The sequence below is a fragment of the Nothoprocta perdicaria genome, unplaced genomic scaffold (genome assembly GCF_003342845.1).
Source record: "Nothoprocta perdicaria isolate Ctin4 unplaced genomic scaffold, notPer1 scaffold_35, whole genome shotgun sequence".
Lineage (NCBI taxonomy): Eukaryota > Metazoa > Chordata > Aves > Tinamiformes > Tinamidae > Nothoprocta > Nothoprocta perdicaria.
In genome coordinates this window covers 2,750,319-2,760,001 of record NW_020455588.1, presented here as the reverse complement: position 1 = coordinate 2,760,001, position 9,683 = coordinate 2,750,319, and positions in this window count along the sequence as shown.

Below are 9,683 nucleotides of genomic sequence, written 5' to 3'. Positions count from 1 at the left end.
GGTTCAGAAGACCTGATGGGCCAAAGCCCCAAGTAAGCTCCTCTGAGCTCAGGGCTGACCTGATCTGAACAGGAGCTTGAGCTAGAGACTTTCATCGGTCCCTTCCAGTCTAAGCTTTTTCTTTAATGATCTCAAAATTCTGATGAGCAGCAGCCTCAGTGTTCCCATTCATCAGCTGTAGAGACAAAACACCACTCACCGTTTCTTCAACTGTAATAGCTTGAACATTTTTAATTTTTACCTGAAGAAGAAACAGTTTCCTACATTGTTCTTGCACTATCAGGATCCAGGTTTCATCTGTCACAAAACCCATGTAAGGTTAAGCCAGACTAAAAATATCCTTGGTGACTAACTATTAAAGACTAATGGTGAAAAGACTTCAATATTTTTTTTTCTCCCTCATTTTTCTATGGAAAAGGTCAGAAAGATGTGGAGAAGATTCAGATTGATATTTTAAAAGATTGATGGAGAAATGCAAAGGAAAATTACAATGCAGAGCCTGTGATAAAGGAAGAATCAAGAGTGAAATCTGGAGCAGCTTAGACAGCAAATATATATTTAAATATATATATATATATATTTAAAGGAAACTTTAAGTTTGTTTTAAAGAAATCCCCAATACCATGCAGTGATGGAACACGGTGCAGAAACTATCATAGGATCAAGGCAGGTGTGTGTACAAGGGGAGAGTTCTTATTTACTAGTGTTCATACTGCCAGAGAGAAAAGAAGAGCATCTATTTAAAACCTTTCAGGTAGGCACTCATAATGCTGACAAAAGGATGTCGTTGAGGAGCAACTTACATCACTACCAACAATCAATAACGCGGGTCTGATGTTAAACAATTTTGTAACAGATATAGTGTTACATTTACAAAAAAAGTGTGAAAATATTATAAAAGCTACTTGACATGACACAAGTGTTACTGACAGTAATGAGCAAACTACTGATATAGTGAGTGCTGTAACAGTTAATCTGTTTAAAGGTTTCTATTTATCTAGGCTTTATGATCCATTTCCTTGTACATACCCCAAGCCATTATTTTTACAGAAGCTCCAAAGGAAAAAAAGCCCACAAGGGAAACCACAGATTTGTTGCTCCTGTATTCAGATATAATCCAAATCATGTTTCAGTACATCTGAAAGCTAAAGTGGGCTTTTCTTGTCTCCACTTTATGATAAGCTGAGGCAAAATAAAAACTGAGATCGGAGTTGCACATGGAACACAATATTTAATATGCTTCATAAGTCCAGACAAAATAAAAATCAAGATGAGAGTTGCACATTGAGCACCATATTTAATATGCTTGGGAGTTTCTGTGTCAAAGCACTGAACACTGCACATCATAGGCTCTCATTATGAAGCTATCTCCTCATCCACCTCAGCAGCATCCAAATATTCAACACTTACCAAGTCAGAGCCGAGATAAAAAGTGAGTGCTTCACAACACACTTCCCTAACACTTCTGAGAAGCACCTGGCAAAAGTATGCTGCTTAAGTACCCCGCTTAAGCTGCCCTTCCCCATGCAAGGGAGCTGCAGCCTACACCAGTGTCTTCTCTGGGTTTACTCACATCAGCTGTGAAACCCTCCTCGTGCAGGTGTCCACACTATGTGATTAGCAATTCCTGCAACACAGCATAGTGCACTGCCTCCTCCATCACACAAATCCCATTCCTCCCCTGAATGGAGCAGCACTGAACAAAGGGGTCTTTTCCAGCTACTAAAATGGTATTGAGAAATGCAGCTTTGGCCATCTCCAAGATTTCTGGAGAACTGAATGCATCACAGTGCAAGTCAAATTAGCACTTGCCAGTGGAGGTAGCAATATTAGCTAAACTTCCCAAATTTAAAGGACAAAAGCTTCTAATTCCTAGGACTATCTTCCCAAAGAAATAGACGCCTAACCTTTAAGTGACCGTGACCTATATTCTGCACTGCCCCAAAACAAAAAGCTTTGGACTGCTGAATTCTTTCCAAGTCTCTGCCACATTGCAGTTCCAAGCTTGTGAGCCATTCTATCCTCTTGTTACATAGAACAGAGACAATAGACTGAGTAATCAATTTATTTTTCAAATGGACAGAACATTTCTAGGACAAAGTTTTGAGAGAATCATAGAATGCTTAAGGTTGGAAGGGACCTCAGAGGTCATCGAGTCCAACCCCCCTGCTCACACAGGCTCACCTAGAGCATGTGGCACAGGGCTGCCTCCAAGTGGGTTGCACTTGCATGAACTGATGAAAGAAGAAATGTTAAAATGCAAATATAAGGTAAAGTGTTAATTTAGGTATATTTGTATGCCTTTAAAACAGGTATCAAGAACAACTGAGTCTTATACACTTCAAAACTGAAGCTGTGTTAATACATACAGAGTCTGCTTTAATAGCCTTGGTGTTTTTCTTCCCCAGTTTAGGGCCTTCTACTTGCATTATTTTCCAAGGTCTCATATCATTCTTAAGCTTTCTTACTGATTTGACAAGATTATTTTTGGCCCTGCAGCTTTAAACTTTTAGGCCACAGTCTTCCGATTGATTCCATATGGACGTGGAGACAGAACTTATCGACTCTGGGGGATCTCAGAGGGCAAAGCAATCCGCCCAAGCAATCAGTTGCAGATTGGTGTGTAATATCTTATCGGTATCTAGTATAAATTAATGGTAAAATGTCAGCGGGGAAATCACTGATCGGTAGAACCACGGAGACTCTGGAAGTGCTCCGAGGGATTACAGTAAACACAGCGATTACAGTGTTAAGCCTGATAGGTCCTTTCCCACCTTGCCACTACACAATCAATTGATTATCTGTATTTTTTTTTACAAATGCATTAGCCAGCCAATATCATGTGAGCAAATTAAAAATAACATATTGAACAACGAAAATATTATCCTCTAGTATCAGTAATTCAGACTGCCCATGAAGGATAATAATTCAGAAAATGGACTAAGCAGTGTTTGTTCACTGCTGAAAGAAAATCTGAAATAAAATTGAATTAAAAAAGAATTAAAAATACTTGTCAGATGCACTTCTACAGTCCTTGTTTTATAATATTAGCACAAAATATTTATTTCATGAGAAACAGTTTTCAGTGCTGATTCAGCTGACTTCAACAATCTGTTTAAGTGCTCTGGTAAATCAAAGCTTTAGTGAAGTTCACCTGCACATGTCACACAGCAATCCAAGCTGCCTGAAGGGCTGAATAGTAGCACTATATGGAGATCTCCATGCCACTTATAATGCTCTTGGTAAGCTTTGTCCTTACTGCTTCAGTAGAAAACATAACCAGTTCATCAATGGGGAGTAAAAAGCAAGTTCTGCCTAGAGGTTTGTGGAAGAGGTACACGGGCTGCTTTTAAATATATGTATTTTCATGACTAACGCATTTAGCAGTAGTGGGCAGCCTTCAGAAGAAGGTTCAGCCTGAATGACTATTTAAAGCTCTTCTTAAATATTGAATTTCTTTGATGTGAAAAAAGCTAAAAATCTCAGTACAAGATTTTGAAAGTATCAGGTTGATTTTTCCTTTCATTATATCTTTAAAGCATTTTCCACAGTTTCAATATTTAAAAATATCTTTCCAGTCCCCAAAAGAAGGGAAATAGAAGGTAGGAAGTGCTATTTACATTTTAAACTGTCCAATTGATGCTAATTAAGTGGATTTGTCATGTAATAATTATGTTATAGGGCAAGAAGACTCTAACCTCTTGTCTCATGGAGGAAGTTTTCAAGTGAAAAGAATCTCCCTCCTCCAAAGGGGTCAGCCTAAATTTAAGATACAAGATATTAGACACTAAATTGTTATAACTATTACTAGTTGAAAATGAGATTAATGAGAAAATTACTAATTAGACATTGCTGAAACAACTGTATGCAACAAGAGAAAGGATGGGTCAATAACTGGAGTGTTAAAGCAAGGACTAGAAAGCCAGAGTTCACCTCTTCGGTCTGTGATTTTACAGAAGCCATTTGATTTCCTTGTCCTTCAGATCCCTTTACCTCCAATCCTCTTTTCCCTCCAAGAGATTTGAGAAATGAGCCGAGACTAAGCTCTCTGGAACACAAAACACGTTTCATTTTGCCATTTAGCTGTACAGGTTCACCTTAGAAAGAGAGGTCTTAGCTGATATTAGTACAAAAACAGTATATAGACATTGTTAAATTAAATTAAATGCAAATTAAACATGTAGAAGAAGGATGAGGTGGGCATTTTTAAGTATGTATTATTTTCCATTAAAAGGGAAAATTATTTCTGAGCCATTAGATGCTATGACATACAGTAACAAGGGTCAAAAAGCAAAAGCTACCAGGAAGACCTTAGTTTTAGTCATAAGGTTTTTTCTAAGTTTCAAGTATGCATCCGTCTTTCACATCACTTAAAACATAAAGGAAGCCTCTTTTATATATAAATCATAATCACTTCATTGTACATGCGCAAAGAGAAGTAATGTAAGCCTTAACCTCATACTATTAGCATATAAGAATGTTATTTTTTTTCAGTATTTTAAGGTTTTTTTGGTGAAAATAAGTAGACTTGCTATATTAAAGAGCAGCTTCTCATTAAAATTGAAGTGCTATAGAATTTTTGTCAATACCATGAGAACTAGAAAAACGTTTCTTGGAGCTTTCTTTCTCCATGTGCTACAAATTAATAGCTTGTATTGACTGGCAGCAGTGTCATCAAATTAAAGTCAAAGACACTGCTGCTACTGCCTAATAGGGCCTTCACATTCCAGTCTATACCCTTTGGCCACAGTGAGCTTTCAGCCAACAAATTCACCTATTAAAAACGCAAGAAACATTTCCCTCCTCCTATTTAACCTTTTATATTCCCTTTTACCTCAAAAGGGCTCACCTTTGTTTTCCCACAATATCACAGAGATCAATCACTGCTCTCCTAAAATTAAAAAAAAAAGCAGGCAAAAGTTAAGGCAAGGGGGCATTTAGAGAGTATTTGGAGTTGCAAATGCAAGTAAGATAGCTCCTTTTTCCTCAAGAACTGCTGAAGAATAAAAGAGAAGACCAAGAAATAAAATCCTCTTCAGAGGAACCTCAAAGAACTCTTCCTTCTTCAAAGTAATCATCTCTTGAATGGAAAGGAGGACTGTAGGGAAATGATGATTTTTCCATCAGTAAATCCTTGGCTATCTGCATGGTAAGCAAAGGCCCAGAGAGATCATGAACTATTCTTCCCCAGACATTTTCAAAGTTGGACTAAAGAGGGTCCTGAGCAGCAGGATCAACCTTTGATGGCAGGTATGCTCTGAGCAGGACATTGGGGCCTAATGGGCTCCCAAGTGCTGAGTTATGTGTTACTGGGCTTGTATCACATATAAAGGAGCAGAGAGGAAGAGTGGCAAACGGAGCAGTCCTAATAGTGCCTGGACCCAGCTACCTGCTTCACACCGCACCAGGGTAGATAACCCCAGGGGAAAAAAAGAGTTTTCAGAGAGACTGGAGAAAATCTAGGTTTATAACTTGGCATCTGTGCAAGAAAGATTTAGTGGAAACAAGGAATGAGGATAGCTGGTGGATAAATGCAGTCCATCTGAGACAGACCATACGGTTTTTGTAGGGAGAAGTTCTGCCTTGCAAGCTACTTGGACTTCCCTGAAAATATTAACACACTAATGAAATGTTTCAGCTGTTGAAAATGATTGTGGGGATGTATGGAACATTTTTAACTACTTATCTCATGCAAAAGTCCCCCAGAATCTTTCAGGAAATTCAAGCAACCATGTGATAAATGGGGCTCCTACATGGAAATTCATTAAAAGAAAAAGGAGGAGAGGGAGGTAAGAGAAAACTCTTGGTTCTTCCCGAGGAAGAAAGTCACCAGCATGAGTATATCCTTGAACTGCAGTTTTCAACCTATTCCTAAGAGACTTGAAAAAAAGAATGAAGAGTAAAGTGAGAAGTTCACTAGTGCTATCAAGATACTCAGGGTACTATAAGGGAGGACAGGCTGCTGAATGGCAAAATAAATACATAAAACAGCAATTTATCATTGAAATAGCAGATGAAACTCAGCATAGTTAGAGAAATATGGAGAATAACCCAACTTTATGCTTAAAAACATAGCTGTAATATGACCTTTGCCATTCAGGAGTAAAATCTTGGTGATGTGGCAGATAGTTACAGGAGATCACCGGCTCGGTGCTCAGTAGGTCAAAGCAACAGTAGGAAATACTAGAAAAGGAACAGAAAGTAAAATGGAGAATATCATAACACAGTAGGAATTCATCTTTCTTCTAGATCAAAGTACTGTGTGCAGTTGTCCCCTCACCTCAACATGGAAATATTAAACCAAGGGAAAAAGGTTCATAGGAGGGCATAGAGACTGGTTGTGAATAATGTTTGAGTAGGTTAGGACTCTTTCTGAAAGAGAAAGTCTACATTACAGCAGCACGTACTCAGCAGAGATGCAGGCTCTTCCTGCATGAGCTCTAGGGAACTTCAGACAAAATAGCTGAGGGTCCGATTTAAAGGAAGTAGAAGGAAAGTGGAGCAAAGTGGCTTTTTGTCAAGGTACTAAGTGTTTCCATAGGTGGTTTCTTATGGTCACTGCTAGAAAAGGATTTTGAGGGAAAGAAACCAGCCAGGATGAGCACTGCTATTGTTACCTTTTCCTCAAGTGCATTGCAGCATCATCCAAAGCATGTAAGCACACCTTGAGTACTTCTGTCCATGCTTCCCACTTCCTTTCCAATTCCTAGTCCATATTGGCCCGCTGAGAGGTGAGATGCTCAAAGTTTGGGGCAGTGTTGAAAAACAAGCTTTTAGTCCTGACGCATCTCAGGTTAGCATAAAGTCATCATCAGCAGACTTTAAAAGAATCTCGTACACCAAAAGAAAGCAATCCAAGAAATGTTTGGAAGTCATATATAACAATTCTCCTTAATAAATACTCATAAGGTAAGCATGCATTAAAGTGCAGGTTGCTGGCTAATCACGCAGGATTCAACAAGTGTAAAATCAGTTAATACACATCAACACTAAGCACCAACTATAGTTTCCTGCTCAATTAAAATAGTCTAAAGATCTCCAAAAAAGGTCATACGCATCTTTTCAAAGTCATGCTAGATCTTCCCTTCTGCCCAACCCTATCTTGAGTCAATAAGAGGGCTATGTTGCCACCATGCAAGTCAGATCAGCACACTGATCTGCAGAAAAGCAAACCTTTCCCTTTTGTGCTAGGTTCATTTGACTAATTAGCAGCTGACTCATTCCTAACACATCTGATTTCATTTGTCTACAAGAAGTTAGAAAGGAGGAAGGAAAACCAGTTAAGAACACTGCTGCATCCCTTTGGGGGCAACAGCATTCAGATCGGCCTATTAAAGAAAATTGCTTATGTTGTATATATAGCACCATTCCCCAGTATCCTGAGACTTATCTCCATTAATTTAGTTTTCTAAGTGACCCATGTAACAACAGGGGAAAAAAAATCCAGTCAGTCATAGAGAAACCAACATTGTAGGCAGGATTTTCAAGTTAAAGCATTGTTGGATGCAAAACAAAGAGAGGAAACCTAAAGGTAAATTTTTAAGTTATTACATCACTGTAATTAAAGTGTGAGCTTCTTTAATGCATGTCACACATGGGCAATTCAGAAAATGCTTTGCACAGTATGACAGGATTCAATTTGTAGAATTTGGAAACATTACTTTCTGGTCTGTACAAGTCTGATAACAAATGGAGTTTAAAAGGGTTGAAGGCTAGAAAAAGAAGAAAATTTTCACTAAAAAAGTCATCCTACAAGAGACAATCTGCAATCTGTGCTTATATTTGTCAGATGTTTCATAAGCAACATTATCTTGCTTACTATCTTACATCCTAGAACAAAACTAGTGCTTCAATATGCAGCTCATTTCATTTTACAGAAAAATACAATCAATTAGAATCTTCTTCAGAAAGACGCTACATGAAAAGTAAATCTAACTCCCAATTAAAAGCACAGCACAGGAGACATGTTGGAAAGGCATCTCTCCATAACTAGTAGTAATTCTGTCCTCTGAGGACAGGGTCTGTAGCAGAAGCCAATGGGTCTGTACTGCTTTTTGATGACAACTTATTGATTAGGGCAGCTGTGAGCAAGCTGAAGCACGCGGCATTCTGCTACTGTATTGCAGACCCCTTGTTTAAGGCAGTCAGTCTCACACTTCTACACACCATTAGACTCAGGCTTTACTACAGAGGTCTTGCTTATGGCAACGGTGGGAGCAGTACAGGGGACAAATAGTTTTTTGAGGCTACAAAATAAGATTTGGTAGCTATTTTAGTTTTTCTCCCTGACTTTTTATTCCTTCCCCCACTCGCTTCTGCTCCCAGTAATATTCCCTTGCATCATACCTATTGATTTGGGGTCCTTTTACCTTCCATGTAGTACAGAATTTAAGCTTCCATTGAATTCCGTGCATTCACAAAACGCTGCATACAGATTGCAAACATGTCCAGGCTTTCTAAGTATTTCACACAATCAAAGCAGGGTTGAGCTTGGAAGAGACCTCTGCAGATCTAGTCCAACACCCTTGCTCATCAGGGTCACTTAGAGCAAGTTGCCCAGGTGGCCTGTGAGTATCTCCAAGGAAGGAGACCGCAGCGCCTCTCCAGGTAAGCTGTTCCAGTGCTCTGTCACCATCATAGCAAAGACTTCCTTGTGCTCACGGAGAGCTTCCAGTGTTTCAGTTTGTGCCTGTTACCTCTCATCCTATCACTGGGCACCACTGAGAAAATTCTGGCCCCACCTTCTCTACACTCCCCCTTCAGATACTTACACACACACATACACACACACTGACAAAATAGCCCCTCTGTGTTCTCTTTGGCCCAGCTCTCTCAGCCTCTGCTCCAAGGCCTTGAACAACCCAGAGCCTTAGGCTGGGCTCACTCCTACTGGGGAGTCTGGCACTGGACACCCTCGCCCTGCTGGCAACGCTCTTCCTAATGCAAACCAAGACATCATGAGTAGCCTTGATGGACACTTTTCTGCCTCGTGGTCCATGATCCATGACTTGTCCACCGATCCACCTCACTATCCACTCAACACTTGTTCAGCTTGCCTATGAGGATGTCATGGGAGACAGCACTGAAGGCTTTACTGAGGTGAGGGTAGGTACCACTGCTCCCTGCCCCATGCACACCACCCCTATCCCCCTCATCTAGGGGTATACAGCAGGCATCCCTTCTCTGCAATTATTTCCTATAGAAATGAAATGCCACTTATTCTTTCATCCAAAACCCACAGAGGAATAGCTGATTTCTGTTTGTTTTTGACCATAAATAAAAGACATAGCATATATGTTTTAAAATACATCTCTAATTTCTAAGCTAAAGCATTCAGGCTAACATAAAAGTTGTCTATTAGTAAATACTTATAACTACCTAGTTAAGTGTTTGAGGGAAAAGGCTTTAAGATTTTGATATGCAGCAAGTAGAAAGCTGCCCTTCTCCTCAGAGAAATATCATAGGCCACTGTTTTGAAGTTTTCTCTAGATGTCAGCCACCACCAAGCACACTCAATGGATAAAACACTGATAAGCACCGGGAATGCAGCAACCTAGAAAATATAAGTTGTGGGAAACAAGTACTGACATCTGTTGCCATGACAACAAAACCCTAATTCCATTTCCAAGGAGAAATCCGTTCTTAGGTGAAAAATAAACTGCTTTTCCAAGCAAGCTGAAAAA